At 37.9% G+C, this 16,722-nt stretch overlaps 1 protein-coding gene across 3 annotated transcripts in view; it reads left to right on the top strand.

Annotated features, from left to right (window-relative positions):
* INPP4B (inositol polyphosphate-4-phosphatase type II B) overlaps positions 1-16,722 on the top strand; it is a 476,735-nt gene that overhangs the window by 63,482 nt on the left and 396,531 nt on the right. For all 3 annotated transcript variants that reach the window (XM_075929898.2, XM_089777992.1, XM_089777993.1), the window contains exon 2: positions 6,657-6,722. The gene's annotated coding sequence lies outside the window, so the exon portion shown is untranslated. The remainder of the gene's footprint in view (positions 1-6,656; positions 6,723-16,722) is intronic.

The following is a 16,722-nucleotide window of genomic DNA, read 5'->3' as shown; positions in this document are numbered from 1 at the left end:
TGGTTCAGTAAATAAATAATACCTTATCCACCTTGTCTCTCCAATACATGGCTACACAAAACTGTATACATGCTCACACAGAGAGATGATTGAAATGGTCACCAGACTATCTTTAAAATGTGCCTTAAGAAAGATGAGAGCTGACATGTTAAGTGGATTTAAACTGTTACTTTATCACCTGTTGTGTTTGGGAAAGGCCTGGCCTCAATTTGAGGAGCTACAAAGCAAACAGGAAGAGAGCTCAGTCAGATGACTCCTTCACAATTGCTCTGGAGTTTCCTACGGCAGAGTTTTTGTTTTTATTTTTCTCTGCCCCCAAATAATCTATATTGATAAAACAATGCCAGCAGCAAATCCTGTTTAGCATGGAAAACATGTTAGCAAATTAAAACTACCCATTTAGCCATATGCCACGGGAAAAGGAAGTTGTGCAGCCCAGAAAGTATCACAATTTTTTCTTCTGGGTGGTACCTATAGATTTCTTCAGCACTTAATAGTACTGTTATTGGATTTTTTGGAGGTAAATGCCTTGTCATGCTGTGACAGTCACCAGCACACAAATCTCTATGGCTCCAGTCCTTCAGTGAACAATGTATGGACAAACTGCTACACTTGCATGTTGAAGTCAGTGGAATTACATGTGGATACAGATTGTTTGCTGTAAATTGCAAGATCAAGGCCTAATTGAGGAACAGAAGATAACTAACAAAGTGAGGTAAGGACTGGGAAATGAGGAATGAATGGAAAGGAGAGGAATGAATGAGTGATGCTGTGAAAAGGTAAAAAAGGATACTTCTTTTGAAATACAGGAAAAGAAGTGGCACAACTGCAGAAGGTTACTGGGAAAAATAAAATATTACATTGATTCCTATTTTGAATACCAGGTTTGACTTGTTCACATTTCAAAATACTACTCATGCACAGAGTCTGCATCCTACTTGAGGTCCAGTATCAGAGGGGTAGCCATGTTAGTCTGAATATGCAAAAGTGATGAGGAGTCCTGTGACACCTTAGGGTACGAAATAAACCCCTTACTTTGAATTACCAGTTAAACCTCATGGAATGAAGGGCAATTCCGAAATAAACCCCTCACTTCGAATTACCAGTTAAACCTCATTCCATTTTGGATTCGCCCTTCTCTGCCATGTGTAGATGCGGGCAGTTCTTCCGGGATAGTTAATTTCCAAAATTGCGACCGGCCGGGAACATGCTAATGAAGCATGAGATATTTAAATACTGTGCTTCATTTGCAATTTCGGTCACTCTCATTAGGCTCCCTAGTTCGAACTAGGGGGCTAGTGTAGATGTACCCTCATAGACTAACAGATTTATTGGAGCATAAGCTTTCGTGGGTCTTTGCCCACAAAAGCTTATGCTCCAATAAATCTGTTAGTCTATAAGGTGTCACAGGACTCCTTATCACTTGAGGTCCAATGAGAGTAGGTTGTGGTTTGGGAAGTAGGAGAGTAGAAAAAATGCAAAAGCCATTGATTGAAAAAACTTGGATAAAGGGCTGGTAAAAGCAGAAAAAATGGGAATAAAAGAAATGAAGGAAGGTATAAAAAAGGACGAGCAATGTTCTAGGGTACAACATCTTCAGTGGTCTTGATCTGGAGTTGGTGGTGGTGGTACCTCTTCTGTAAAAGATGGACCTATTGTGTTGAAGAACAACAGAAGGGTAGATGGTGGAGGCTTGTGATAAGTGCAGAACTGTGCAGAGAAGTCAGCATGTTGCCTTTGAATATATAGAAGTACTAAAAACCTCCTGATTTAAATTCCCTGGATATGTTAGGGCAATATTAAGATCTATTACGAGGAAAACCTTTGTCTAAGTGCAGGATTGTACTTTAATGCTCTTACTGCTTATTGCAGTGAGGTTGGTTGTGGGTATGGGGGAAGTTATGAGAATTTAGATGTTGAAAACTATTTATTTCTGTGACTTTCCCCATCCTTCTTTCTGTTGTGTCTCAGTCCCGAAACAATTGCAATTAAAGTTGCATTTTATGCATATTATACCCAGCATGAATGGTATGGGTAGTTTCCACCATAGCCCCCTCTTTCACTATTTCTTTAAATAGATGGAATTTATAGTACTTAAGAGTATATAATTTAAAACAAATATCTGCTTCCAATTATTATGGAATATTTAATATTTTTCTGAAAACATTGCAAGAAATGTTCAAGAACAGCTGATATGCTTTGACGTATTTTTCAAGGGCAGTTTGAAAGAGATGATATAAAATGTGAATAGCTGTATACACTTTCAATAATTTTTAAATTGCTTATACTGAGGCTTTCCAGAATTTAATATTTTTAAACAAAATTGGGTAATGTGTGGTTATTAAGCATTTTTTATTTTTTATTTAAATTTTCACTTCCATGAGATTGTGGATATGAATAAATTTTAAATGCTTGTTTTTTGTAAATTTTCACATTTGTAGGAATCAGACAATTAGAGTAGATGTTGAGATTCAAACAGCTAATGCTTTATAATTGTTGGGTTTAGTGTCCAGGTGCTGTGTGCTTAGGGGCTGTGATATAAAGGAAATGAGACTAGATCTAGTGATTCCTTCTGGCATTTAACTCTGCCTCTAAATGTTAAAATACAGATGTTAAAACATTGAAGCATGTCTCCTTAAATCAAATGAATAAATTCTCAAGGAGCATTTTTCTTCTTATCTGTAAAATGCAATGATTAATGAAAATATTTTGTCATCGGTATGTGTATGTTTGGTAAAATCTTTCTACCAACATCTAGCACTTATGGATAAAAACTATACCTTTCTAATACAGGTTGTACCTCCCTTAAGCAAGACTCCCCAGTCCAGCAACATCTGTGGTCTACCCCCGACCATGGATGTCCCTGGACCACAGACCCAGGAACAGGGAAGTTCTGGCAGCGGGGCAGGAGCATCATATGGAGCACTGGTGATTCAGCCGGGAGCCCCAGTGTGTATGTGTGTATGTGGGGAATGGGGGTGGTTCAAAACATTGACCCCATGAGAGGGTCTGATTTGATTAAGATTTTCTCTAAAGGATAACTTCTTTTAACTTGGCATAGGCCAGCCCACTCTTGGTTGATATAAAGGTATGCCTACACTGCACTCTTCTTTCTGCAGCTGTATAGTATCTACACTGCATGACCTCATAGCTTGGCTATAAATAGCAGCATAGATGGTGAAGTACTGCTTAGGCAAGTAGACAAAAGACATGCATGAACCCTGGGGCTATGTACCCTGCCCAGCCCTTTACTCACTCAGGCACTGCCTCCCTGTCCACACAAGCCTTTTGAGCAGTGTGATGTTTCACAGCTTTTGGTTGGGTAAGAGAAGAGCCTTTCCCTGCCCTCCCTATAAAGCTCCAGTTCCTTAAAGACAAAGTGATAGGATTGTCTCCCAAGCACCACCTATTCCTGGGATCACTTCTTCTCCGTCAGTACTTCTAGATCCTTGTTATATATGTTGCCCTTCTCAAAATCTTGAAGAGCCACTCATGTGATGGGGTGGAATAACCACTAGGCAGCATTACTTTTAAGGAGTAGACTACCCGTCGTTCTTAATATATTTTGTTGAGTTATAATTCCAATGAGAGAGATGACAAGTTTGAGCATGGTTTTCTATATGAATATGTATTTGGGCACTGTAGCTCATTTGATTTTTCAATCCATTGGTGACCATAACATATGCATGTTATTAGTCAGTGTTAAAACTGTGAGGGCAGGAAATACTATTTAAAATGCATTTTACTCGATCTTGCATTAATTAGTAAAAATGGGGAAAAGCTAAAAAGTGTTTTTTTTATCATCCATTCATCATATCTTTTGTATTTTAAATGACTATACAATGCATATGAAATTCTGTATGACATCACAAGATATGGCAGTATCTTTTAAAATATTTTAGTTGACCTTGTCTGCTGTTTAGATTTTGCTTACCTTCAGAAAGCTCATTAGCATCATTATTATCCTCCTCCTCCATCTCTTATTCCTCCTCATTGTCTTCACTGACTCTCTAATGAGGTTCAGTGCCAAAGCTCTGGAATCACTGGCCAAAAGGCCATCAGCTTGTTTTGACAAGGAGGAATGGTCGAGGATGGAAAACTAATGTGTATCAACTTGTACTGAAAATTATCTGTTGCTGAGGCACGTTTTGTTGCTGCTGTCAGTTTAATGTCAGTAATTACATATTTGTTAATGATTTTCAGTTTTTTCATTGTTGATGCTTGAGTGGTGCTAAATACCTTTCTAAATAATTGCTTTTATGCCCTAGCTGTTGGATTAGGATCTCACTGGTGTATGCAAACAGAGATGAAATTAATAGTCCTCTGATTTGCTAACTTGATTAATTTAATGTACAGAGGGGGAAAGAGTAGTTTATTATCCTCTTAAGTTTTTTTAAGTAGGTTGGATAGAAGGTGTCCTCAGTATCTATTTTATAAATGGAACACAGTGGAAGGTATTATACAACGCTTTCTTTCAAACTGTCCGGAACTGAGGTGGGTGGAGCTGCTGAAATAACTGTTGGGGACCTTAAAAATAACCTGACTTGTTTGCCAAGTGGATATTATTCACTATGTGCTTGTATTTAAGATTTCTATAAAATAGGGCTGAAAGGAAAATAAATCAAGAAAACTGAGATTTATTCAGATTTGTGGATATGCATGGAGACTATGCACACTGACACTAAATAACAATGAATTAATGCTTTCTCTTACAATTGCTGTAGCTAAGACCTGTGAACAAGGTAGTCATTCCTACAAAATACAGCAGCATTACTCTATACATGGCCTCCATTCTGTACCATTTGTCTAAGAACTGGAATTTAGGACTTGTAATGATCTGTGCAAAATCTTGATTTGCATTGTTCTGACTGCTAGTCAAATAGTCAATAGTAGCTGTAATTTTTAGATTTCCTCTCTTCTCCTCCCCTCCCCCCTTTCATTTCCTGCTTTATCCAACTTTTATAGCTCGGTTCACACCTCCTGCGCAGGTTTGTTCTGGTTTTTTATTATATGTCACTCAATTTCCAGTAAGCTTGATATAAATATGTTCCCTAGACTGTATTAGGAAATCACTCCTGGTTAGCTGTAAAACCATCCCTACTACAGTAATATCAGAGAATAGGGTTATTTTTACTTGGCCTATAGGATCTCAAATTATCATTGTTTGGGAGAACTTATAGGTTATATTATAGACTTTAAGGCCAGAAGTGACCATTATGATCATCTGGTCTGATCCCTGACACATTGTAGGTCACAATACTTCCTTCACTGCTTTTAAAATAGACTCATAAGCTTTGTTGAGTTACTGAAGTAATCTAATGATTTAGGCTACAATTTTGTCATCCAGGTTGTGAAAGTCATGGAATGCATGATTGCCAAAGACCTCCATGAGTTCAGCCCCAGTGACTGGGGACTGCAGGGTCCTATCACCTCCTTCTGAGGCAGAGTGCTACAAGGTACCCTGTCACCAGCGGCAACAGGCCCGAAGTTCCCAGCAATTCCCTGGTCTCTAGAGAGATTTTTCCTCTCCATGAATAATTTCACTGCCTGTGTCTGTTGCTACTGAGAACTTTTTCTTAGCAGCACAAGCAAAAAAAAAAAAAAAAAAAAAAGACACTATTCTTGTCTCTTTAACTGCTGCCCACCAGGTTTTGAAGAGTAGCATTTAAACAGACCAGAGTCTTGTTAATTTCACTCTAAAAGTGTGAAACCACTGCATTGGTTCACATTTTTTCCTGTTGTAGGCTCTTACACTTTGGTAGAGTGTCCTTATATTTGTAAGTACTAGAAATTTAATGTTTTTATGGGAAACTTATTGTCTGCAGAAATCAATACTGTAAGTCCCATTGCTTGCAAGGGTGAGCTTCCCACTTTCCAGTGGTACATAACAAAGTGATTTTTTTCAAGCTTTCTCTATGTAGCTGTATTGACATGAGTGAAGTGAACATGGAGACCAAAGAAATCAACATATAGGAGCAGATGAGTGGTTGACCTTGTCAGTATCCTGTCTCTGACAGTGGTCAGTCCCAAATGCTTCAGGAAAGGTGGAAGAATTCCATAGTGGGAAAGTAGGCAACACACTGCCCATAGGAAATCTTTCTTCATACTGCCTAGCAATTATAGTATGATTTATGCTTTGTAACTTAGGGATACATACCCCATCCAAACTTTTGGTATTTTAAAAAATCTTCTTTAATGTTGCCATGGCTATTCTCGTTTCCCATCTACATGTGAATGCAGTTGATCTAAATAGCTCACTTGAGTATTTTATGATCATTATTCCATTGAAGGAAGGTGATATAATATACCAGTATCTAATATCTTTAACTTCTGAGCAGTTTAGTAGCAAGCTGTTCAATGCCAAAGTGCCAGTCTCTGCTCCTGTGTGAGAAAAGGGAGAGAGGCAAAGAAAACACAGAGTATACACTGCAGTCACCAATTCACTCAGCTACAGGGTAGATGAAACCTTCTGGGAAGTAATCTGGCATTTAACAGCATGTTATATATATAGGAGCTGCTGAATGAAGTTGATTTTTTTAAAAATTTTGTTAATGATTTTCTTCTGACCTTTATTACTAATGCATACTCTTTAAGAAGCATTTAATGTGTGGAGACAAAAGGTTGTTTTTATTAATTCCTCACTTCTTTGCCTACAGAATCAAGAGAGAGATGGTGTCGTCTGAAAATAAATCTGCTTTTTCCTAATGAAATATAAGACCAAGGTAATTCATTTTCTTACTGATTTTTTTCCCCCTCACATTTTGGTCTAATTTTCCTGAACTCGACTAATCCTTTTTACGTGATAGTTATTGGCATAGTGTTTTTAGAAATAGGAAGATTGACAATTAAAGCAATTAAAAAATCCCTTAGTTACAGTGTAAAGTATACTCAGTGACATGAACAGTATTTTAGTGGCATCACAAATGGTTTAAGGACAGATCCTGTATTCATTTTATACTGGCGTAATTTCATTGATAAGTGGAAATAGATTTTCATCCTGAAATTCAATATACAGGTAATGCACATGATGTAATTTCAACCCCTTATAACCACTCTTCGGGTACGTCTAGACTACATGGCTCCGTCGATGGAGCCATGTAAACTAGTTTATCCAGCATAGTCAATGAAGTGGGGATTTAAATAATCCCCGCTTCATTAAAATAAAAATGGCCACCGCACTGTGCTGATGATCAGCTGATCCGGCAAAGTGCGGCAGTCTATACATGAAATGAGGTTTACCGAAAGGGTCGACAAAGACTTCCCTTGTCGATCACGCTGCATCTAGACTGCCACGCTGTGCCGGATCAGGTGATTATTGACACAGCATGGTGGCCATTTTTATTTTAATGAAGCGGGGGATTATTTAAATCCCCGCTTCATTGACTATGCCAGGTAAACTAGTTTACATGGCTCCATCGACGGAGCCATGTAGTCTAGACGTACCCTTAGTGCCTATTTGTAGCTGACCTTGCTATCAAGTTGGGAGGTACTTTCTCCCTTTTCTGTGAACAAACTTGTTTTTTATGTAAAGGATACATACATACCCAGCATGAAGGACTCCCTAAATTAAGGACTTGGCCCTTCCAGGTAATAAGCATCTCAGAAGACCTGCATGTCCCCACTTCCTGTTAACTTGAATGGGAGTTGAGAGTGTGTGATATCTAGAATGAGTAGGCAAGAAATGTGGAGTCGCTAGTTTCCTTGTCCTCTATTTGATATTATAGATGTAGTTTTGTAGCTGGCTGAAAAATTTTATTCAATCATAAAGAATTAAGGCAATGAAAATGAAACTTGACATCATTTGTCATTAATTATAGGTATTTAATGTTCCGTTCCTGGAATATCTTGGTATTGTATGGTCCAGTACTGACTGATAATGATAGTAGAAATGATAGTGATGTTTGATAAGAGTGTGTATTTTAGAAAAAAGGCAGAATTTTTCCTTCTTGAATTTGAAAAAAAAATAATTAACTTGAGCAGACCCCTGACATAGAAAGTTCGAGCAAAAATGGTAAAATTTGGGTATGTTAGAAGTGAAAATTGAGTCTTTTTTAATGGTAGCTGTTAGGCAAGCTTAACTCTGGGCACTGCTGCCAGATTCCCCTCTAATTCCAATTTTGAAAATGTTAACATGGTGTGTGTGAAAAAGTAGTACTTAATCTGCGCTGATGAACCCAAATTCAACTTCTATGAGGTCTCTGTATCAGATTTATCTTCTGTGGCTGCTCATGCAGGAGAATAGCTCCACTGAGCCTCAGGAGGTTTGTCAGAATGAGACTCCTGCTGGTGAATCTGTCATTGCCAGCCATCTTCCTGGGGAAGAGAAAACACTAAGCTTAGTGGCTTTTTGTCTGTCTTCCTCTGTGTGCTGTGTGTGTGAGGGAAAAATGGTGTGTAAGACTACAGAGTGCTGGGCAGATGTAGCAAATTTCAGCCTCGTTCAAATTTTTAGGACCAAATTACATGCTATTTGAAAAACTGACTTTCTACTGTAAGTACAGAAGAATTAACTGTAAAATCAAAGGATGCTGCTATCAGCAGCGCTTAAGTGAGTTAGAAGCACAAATCCTGTTGAAAGTCAATGGCACATGTGCTCCTAATTCTCGTAGGCATTTTTGAAAATCCCACACGTTATGTGCCTCTTTTATATCCTTGGAAATCCCTTCTTCCATACTTCTGGGGTGAGGCAGGGAAACATTTACCAATGGGTAACATCCATTGATACTACTAAGAATCATAGAATATAGAACTGGAAGGGATGTTGACAGGTCATCAAGTCCAATCCCTTGCCCTCACTGTAGGACCAAGCACCCTGATAGATGTCTATCCAACCTGTTCTTAAATATCTCCAGCAGTGGAGATTCCATAACCTCCCAGGCAATTTATTCCAGTGTTTAACCACCCTGACCATTAAATATCCAACTAAAGCTCCCTTACTGCAATTGAAGCCTATTGCTTCTTGTCCCATCATCAGAGGTGAGGAGAATAATTTTTCTCCCTTCTCCTTGTAACACCCTTTTAAATACTTGAAAGCAGCTATCGTGTCCCCTCTGTCTTCTCTTTTCTAAACAAACCCAATTATTTCAGTCTTTCCTCATAGGTCATGTTTTCTAGATCTTGAATCCTTTTTGTTGCTCTCCTCTGGACCTTCTCCAATTTCTCTCCATCTTCCTTGAAATGTGGTGCCCAGAACTGGACACAGAGTAGAGCAGAAGAATGACGTCTTGTGTCTTGCTCACAACACTCCAGATAATGCATCCTACAATTATGTTTGCTTTTTTTTTTTTGCAACAGTGTCACACTGTTGATTCTTGTGCTTTCTGCAGCATTTCTTCCAAGATAGTGACTTCCTATTCTTGTATTGAGAATAGAGTTTTGGATTAGCTTGCATTCTGTCTGGGAATATAGCATTGTCTTTTTATCTGAATATAGACCCTTAGTAGGGCCAATCTCTATTTGTGGTTTTTTTTTTGTTCTTTCCTAAATACATTCCCCTTGTTTTTTTCCAGAAATCATATATCATAGTACATCATTTCCCCACTCTTCTCTTCTAATGTTCATGTTTTTAATCAGAATACCTTTTCAGCAATTTTCACACTGGAAAGACATATATTGATTTATCTGCTTTAAAACCTCTATCTTGTCTTTCTCAGAGTTTTATTTTTTCACACCCTGTTTTTTTCTTTCTCACACCTGCATCCAAAAATTGCTGTTTGTTACCCATAAAAATCACTGTATTATCCATAAATGACTCAGGAATAATTTCATTGATGGATACCCTATGCCTTAGTTTCTCCACATTTGAAGTGCTGATACTAGCACTTTGCCAGTTTTGTGCATTGCTGTGAAATCTTTGGCAAAAAGACTATGTATAAGTGCTAAGTCCATTTGTTTTTGCTGTATAATAATAGTTCCAAGGATCCATTGGCCTGTACTGAGTGAATGTGTGTTGTGACATATATATTTATTTTAAATGGTATATTTACGCAGTTATTGAAAAGTGGACTTGTCATTGATAGTCTGTATTTTTTTAATAAAAAGAGTTGTTAGTGTAAATTCTTTATAGTTTGCAATTTAACCATCCAGTAGAAGGAACCATTACAATATATTAAGTCAATTTGTCCATGCTCATGCACTTGACATTTATATTGTTTAGATGTTTCAGGAATGCATGTGTACATGTGTGTGCATGATTTTAGGATCAGTGTAATCCAGTGTTTGCAACTTGATAAAATTAACTTGTAATGGGTTGCAGCATACCAAAATAAATTAAGTTACATGGATTGCTGTTCTCAGTTTTTAAATAAAAGCTATTTACAATGCCAAAAGCAACTTCAGTTGGCCGTCATCTTGGGTTATGTGTGTGTGTATGACTGTAAAACTGTCACACTTTAACAAATATTGACAAGTTCAGGCTGCAGTGAATTTTATATGGTGGTTTCTTAGCATTCTGAAAACAAGGGATTTATACTGAAACAATGACAGACTTAACTATATTAGGACGAATGCTATGGTACACCTAATGCCTGGGAGTGTTAAGTAACAGTGGTGAATGTACTGTTTTTGAGCATTGGTCTGATGAATTACTTTCCTTAAACTGAATGTATTGCTGGGTAGAGTAGGCTTTGTAAACAGGATAAATGAGCAAGTCTAAACACTCATTCTGTTAATAATCCCAAGCCTTCTTGCAATCTTTGTAAAAGCTTAACATAAATTGTTAGAGTATTTATCACAAGTCTAATGTGTTACTAACAGTTGACAGAAAAGCATCAAAGTAAAATTGCAGATTGACTCATAAATCAATGACCACAGAATCTGTGCAAGGTTGAAATAGAATAATGGCACATTTCTAATGTGACTTGCATATCTAACAGTTGTGAAAATGTTATTCAGACTTTTATGGCGTGATGGATGCATGCTCTGAAATATGAGACTGTATCTATGAATCCTATATGCATTCAAGCCAAAAATGCACCTTCCTTTCAGCATTTCAGCACAACATTGTATTTTCATAGTAAAATTATTTAGATTTAATATTTTAACATAGTTATTTAGTGATACCGTATTATTCATATGAAAGTGACAAAGCTTATTTTTTCTGACTTGTGAAAGGTCTTTGTATTGTAAGCCAATGATGTAAAAAGATGTAAAAGCCTCTCTTCTGGCTAAGAATGTAGTTTTTGTAAATTGTTTTTCAGCAGTGATTTCAGTTTACTGGAGCACACTCCCTATCTGCTTATGTGCTTGGGATTGAGCAGTTCTAACCATTCTTAGGCTCTACTTTGGTCATTATTTATGCAAATATTTAACTTAACACATTTGAGTTGTCCCTTTTAAGCTATAACTGGTAACATGCATAAGTGTTAAGCAGGTAGATAAGAGCTTGCAGGATATGATGATGGCATGTGTTAGACCATCTCTAGTAAAGAAATTGGGTAAGTATTGGCATAAAACAGAAGAAAAATTAATTTCTGCTGAAAGAAGGGATGTTTGTTACAGAGGCATTCTGGCCAGTATTTATCAAGGTATTCAAACGCATGCCTGACGTTAAGGATGTGTGTTGTCATGTTCAGCATAAGACTACTTGCATGCTTGAAGTTAAGAGTGTGCTTACGTACTTTGCTGACTTGGGGCCTCTATTTTTAAACTAGGTATTGTATTCCTCCAACTACTCCATGATGTTTATCTTTCAGTTGCTGGGATTGTGATTTTTTTAAGAGCTTCTTCTGACTTTTGTATTGACTATTTCCAACAATTTCTGTAATTTTTAATATTTTTCTTCAGGGAGAGGACTCAGTTTGAAATAACTTTGAAAATGAATGTATTTTTTTGGAAATATTTGTAGTATTCAAACAACTGTATATTATCAATAAAAAATTAACATTTATTCTAATGAAAGTCAGAAATGCTAAAATATGAGACCTAAAATAAGAGGTCAGTAAACAACTCAGTCATATTTGATTTGAAATATAGCTGAAGTAACCTTTAGTATTCTATAAAATTTGAGAATTTACACTACGTATAAACTTCAGGTGCACAGGAGTGGGCATTCCACAATGCCAAATGCTCTTGCTCCAAGGAGCCTGTACTAGATATACAACTTTTACAAGGTTTATTAGGCTGCCACGTGTTCTTGAATCAAATTGGAGTTCATTACAAATTCTTTCATATCAACAGTTGCTCTTGGTATCAAGGAAAGACTATTAATGCAAATTCTGTAGCTCTGCACTGAGGTTGTCCACAAAACAGGCAGATGAAGAAGTTTGTAAAGCTTTTCGGAAAATGCTGGGAAAGCAGAATAAAAAGAAAGAGTCTCTGTACCCTTGGGTGTTGTGCTCACTTCTTGTAACATCACATTCATGATATCATGCTTTATTTAACTAGCTTTTAGCAACAAATATTATAACTCCTAGCCAGCATATAGGCAGCTGCTCAGTAGCCAGTTAATACAAGATGGTGTTAGCAGATGGACTGTATGACATCTCATGCTAAATTCTATCCTTAGCTCAGATACTACTTATGATGCAGGAGTTACCATGCAGAATACTGCTGAAAAACTCCTAAATAATGCCAGTACTGTAACCTGCACAAATTTCCCTATCCTTTCCACACTTCAGGGACACCCACCCTTATCCAATTCCTAGGGCTCCGGGCATAACTTTCTGTGGGTCTGCAGAATATTTGCCACTGAAAGAGTCTTACACAGTAATAATTTTTATTCTCTATTTATTGACAATTGCCAAGCAAGCAGTATACACACATGCTAAGCATACAGTGTCATGCTCACTAATCCTGATAAAGGCAAGCAGACTTCCCCTGTTGGCCAGGTAAGGTCAGTTTCTCTGGATCCTAGCTGCTGCACATCACAGTTGTGCAGAAGAATTCTGGCAACTCTGCTCTTAGGCTGTGTCTTGGAGATGAGTTCTTCTTCCAGGTCTTCCCTCCTTCTTCTTGATGTTCCTTTCTTCCTTCCTGGTCTCCTTCTTGGACCCCAGTTTATATAGTGAAACTTGAGTCCCGCTTAGCTATACTTTAACCCATTATTTTAGTCTAATTTTACTAATCAATCATAACCTAATGTAACAGAATTACCTAACCAATCATACCCCACCATCTTAGTTGATTTACACCTAGTAAAATTAATTATACAGCAAACAGAAAGAGTTACAAACCAGAGATCACACAAACAATAGTAAAGTGACAATAATCATAGATAACATGGTAGCACTTTCGGCAAAGGAGTCCTGTGGCACCTTATAGACTGACCGAAGTGTTGGAGCATAAGCTTTTGTGGGCAAAGACCCACTTCGTCAGATGTACGATGGTGGTCTTTGCCCACGAAAGCTTATGCTCCAACACTTCGGTTAGTCTATAAGGTGCCACAGGACTCCTCGCCGCTTTTGCAGATTCAGACTAACACGGCTACTCCTCTGATACATGGTAGCACTTTAAATACTAACAAAACATGTAGATGATATCATGAGCTTTCATGGGCACAGCCCACTTCTTCAGATGACCGGCTTGGAAAGAAAGATGATGTCTGAAGCTAATAATCATAGAATGAGGATTCCACAATCTCAACTACTGATAAACAGTTTCTTGCCAGACAAAATGCTGTTAAGCTAAGTTTTCTCTACCATCTTGATATCTATTTCTTTATCAGGTGAGAGTGGGTGCCCCAAGGACAGGATCTCCTTAACAGCCTGGTATGACATTATTTTAATGCAATTTAGATGGAATGAGAGTATGTGACTCCAGGCTAATGGCTGCTGCTCTTCAGTCTGGCTTCAGAGGAAGGCTTTAGGCCTACCAATATGGCTACAGAAAAACCGTATTGTTATAATACAGCAACAGTAGAACAAAATAAAAACTGAAAATAAAGAATAAGCTTTCAAAGTGCTCACCAAGAAATAATTGATAGCACATGAAATACGATTTAGCGTTGGGACACACTAGAAAACTGCAGTCTTCCATTTCTAAGTTGCTGTTGAAAATGAGCTGTCACTTATATTATACCCATATACTCTTTAGCCCTAATGAACATTGGAAGTTCAGAGCTGTGATACAGATTTTAAATCTTGCTGATATTTAATCTAAACACTCTTACTTCTTAGAAGCTGTGCAGCATCTCCAAGGCATCAGTTCTGATGGTTACTGCAGGTTCTCTTCAAATGTTTTAAATGTATTTTAATAACCAATCAAGTTTCCAGACTAATTTGTGCCTGTATTTGCGGGAGTGAAAGGTTTCAGCTCTACCTCTTCAACTGAATTGAATCCCGTTCTCTCAACCTCAAATACATTTTTGCCATCTGTGACTCCTGCCTCTCTTTTTGCCTCCACTTGTTTGTCTGCATAGACTCTTACTTGGTTTCTTCCAAGAGAAAATGGAGTAAAGCACGGAGCTGGTTTCCCCCCACCTTGCCCAGGGACCAAGCATGACTGTTGGCTCTCCTGGAACCAGCACTGCATCTTCATCTTCCGGGACCTGTCAGCTGCTTTTGATACAGTTGACTACGTGCCTTTCTTCTAAAAAAATTCTAATCCTCCTTTTGGCTTCTGTGGGTCGGTCCCTCCTGGTTCTCTTTCTGTATCTCTAATTGCTGTGCCAGCTATTCCTTCAGGGGATCTTTCTCTTTCCCACTCTAGCATTCTGTGGATATTCCTCTGGCAGCCAAGGACAGGGCCCAGTGAAAACTCTTGTTGAGACTTTCATCACATGGTGTCTTTACTCTGTCTGTGTGTGTGGGGGGGGGGGGGGAGGACTTTGCCCTGCTCATATCTATTTTTGCAAGGATTATTCACCTGCTCCTTCACTTTGACTGTGTTACCCTCTCTGTTCTAGCTCCCCCTTCTCTATCACATAAAATGTACGCTACTTGTTCTCTTGTTTTTTGAGGGCCCTTCATGGCTTATCTCCATCTTACTTATTTCATTGGTATTAAAATGACAGCTCCCCAGTGATGCCAAAATCCATCACCCACTTGTTAATTTTTCAAACAAGGATCTTTGTGCTCTTTTATCATGCTGCTGTACATACTTGCAAACATGGATCACAGTTGTAAGTGTGCGCACTAGAAATTGATTTACTCCGAAAACCCTGCAAGTAGGGAAAAAATGCAGCAAGCAAATGAACTAAACTGGTGCTTTAACCATGTTGGTTCCTAAAAAAGAAAAGGTTCTGAGATCATTAAAGATTTTGAAAGCGATAATTCTTTATCTTGAGTGTTTTGAATCCTCGTAATAGAAATCATCACATTCTATTTTATGATGAATTGTGTTAGTGGTTAGTTTCTGCTAGGTAGCTCTAGCAGCTGAATACACAGGAATAGTTTGCAAGGTGGCTATTCCTATATTTTTTCATTGAGAGGTCTCTGTAATGGTCTTAAAGATTATTTTGGTGCAGTTACTTGTTGGATGGATAAAACCACCAAAAACTTTCCTGGAATGGTTGCTGTCAGATGGACAGTGCCCAGGTCTTTCACTGGGATATATCTATAGGTTTGTCTTCAATAACCTATTTATAATGGAGGCTGCCACTAGATGTCAGTAGTAATCTCTTTAATTGGGAGTTTCTACAGATTACAGGAAAAATACTAACATACATGTTGCACTGACTAGTATGTGCACTAACCCCATACCCTACCTCACCATTTTCACTAAGCTATAGGGACAGGACATCCCTCCCATCCCTTCCCAGGTAGCTGATCCTGTCTCCATCTGAGTCATATCCCACCTGCTCCAGTAGATGCTTCTCCTTCCTAGTTCTCTTTCTCTGGGGAGAAATTGTGTCTTGTTACTTGCATTCACGGTGTTAAATGAAAACCTTTACCTCTTCTCTCAACTATCTATCTGTACTTACTTGGGTGGTATTTAGCATTACTTAAAAACTAAACCATCATTCAGAACAAATCAAATAATTAATTCATAGTGTACTGAGTTTCTACAGCATTACCTTACCTTATCTTTCCTTACCCTAGTGGAAATGTAAGAGTGCATGAAAAGGTATTTTCAGTTGAGATAGTGTATGCCATATTTCTTGCCTAACAAAAAGGAAACTTGATTCCGTATGTGTGGTACACTCCTTAGTTTTTTGGGATTCAATCCATTATAAGACTTTCATCCAGAATAAATTTTTTATCTTGTACATCTGGTCTCTGCTTATTCTCAGTTTCCTACAGTTTTGTTGATTTGGGCTTTAATGTTTGAAAGTTTACTCTCTGTTAATCTAAATATGCATGGGATTGTTGCCATTGTCCACTCTGTTACATGTTTATGAAGAACGGACTAGATGAGAAACAAAAAGGAGAGAGAGCAGAGACTGGCAGCTATGTATTGCTTAAACAAAATCCTGATAATATAAGACCAATTCAGAAGTTATTCCCATGAGAGAACATAAGATATAATGAAAAATAAATGTAGTTGGCAGTGCTTTGGTATAATTTACGGTAGTTAATGTATCAACTCTATAAAGAATGGATGGAATTTAATTCTAGTTCTTGTAAGTGTGTGGTGCCTCAGAGCACATGAGGTAAGAGTCCTCCTGTCCCAGCAGCATCAGGTAATTTAATTTCATTGGTACTGGGATTATGGGATGCAGCAGTACTATTTGTTAAGCAGATATATGCACGATTATGAAGAATCTGCAGCTGTTCCATTCTATATCTCCTTTAGCAGAGGTTGCTTTGATAAGAGATTCATGTTGATGTCACCAGAAAAGGAGGG

This window comes from Pelodiscus sinensis, chromosome 4, assembly GCF_052426305.1.
Source record: "Pelodiscus sinensis isolate ZL-2025 chromosome 4, ASM5242630v1, whole genome shotgun sequence".
Lineage (NCBI taxonomy): Eukaryota > Metazoa > Chordata > Testudines > Trionychidae > Pelodiscus > Pelodiscus sinensis.
This window is presented reverse-complemented; position numbering and strand designations above follow the sequence as displayed.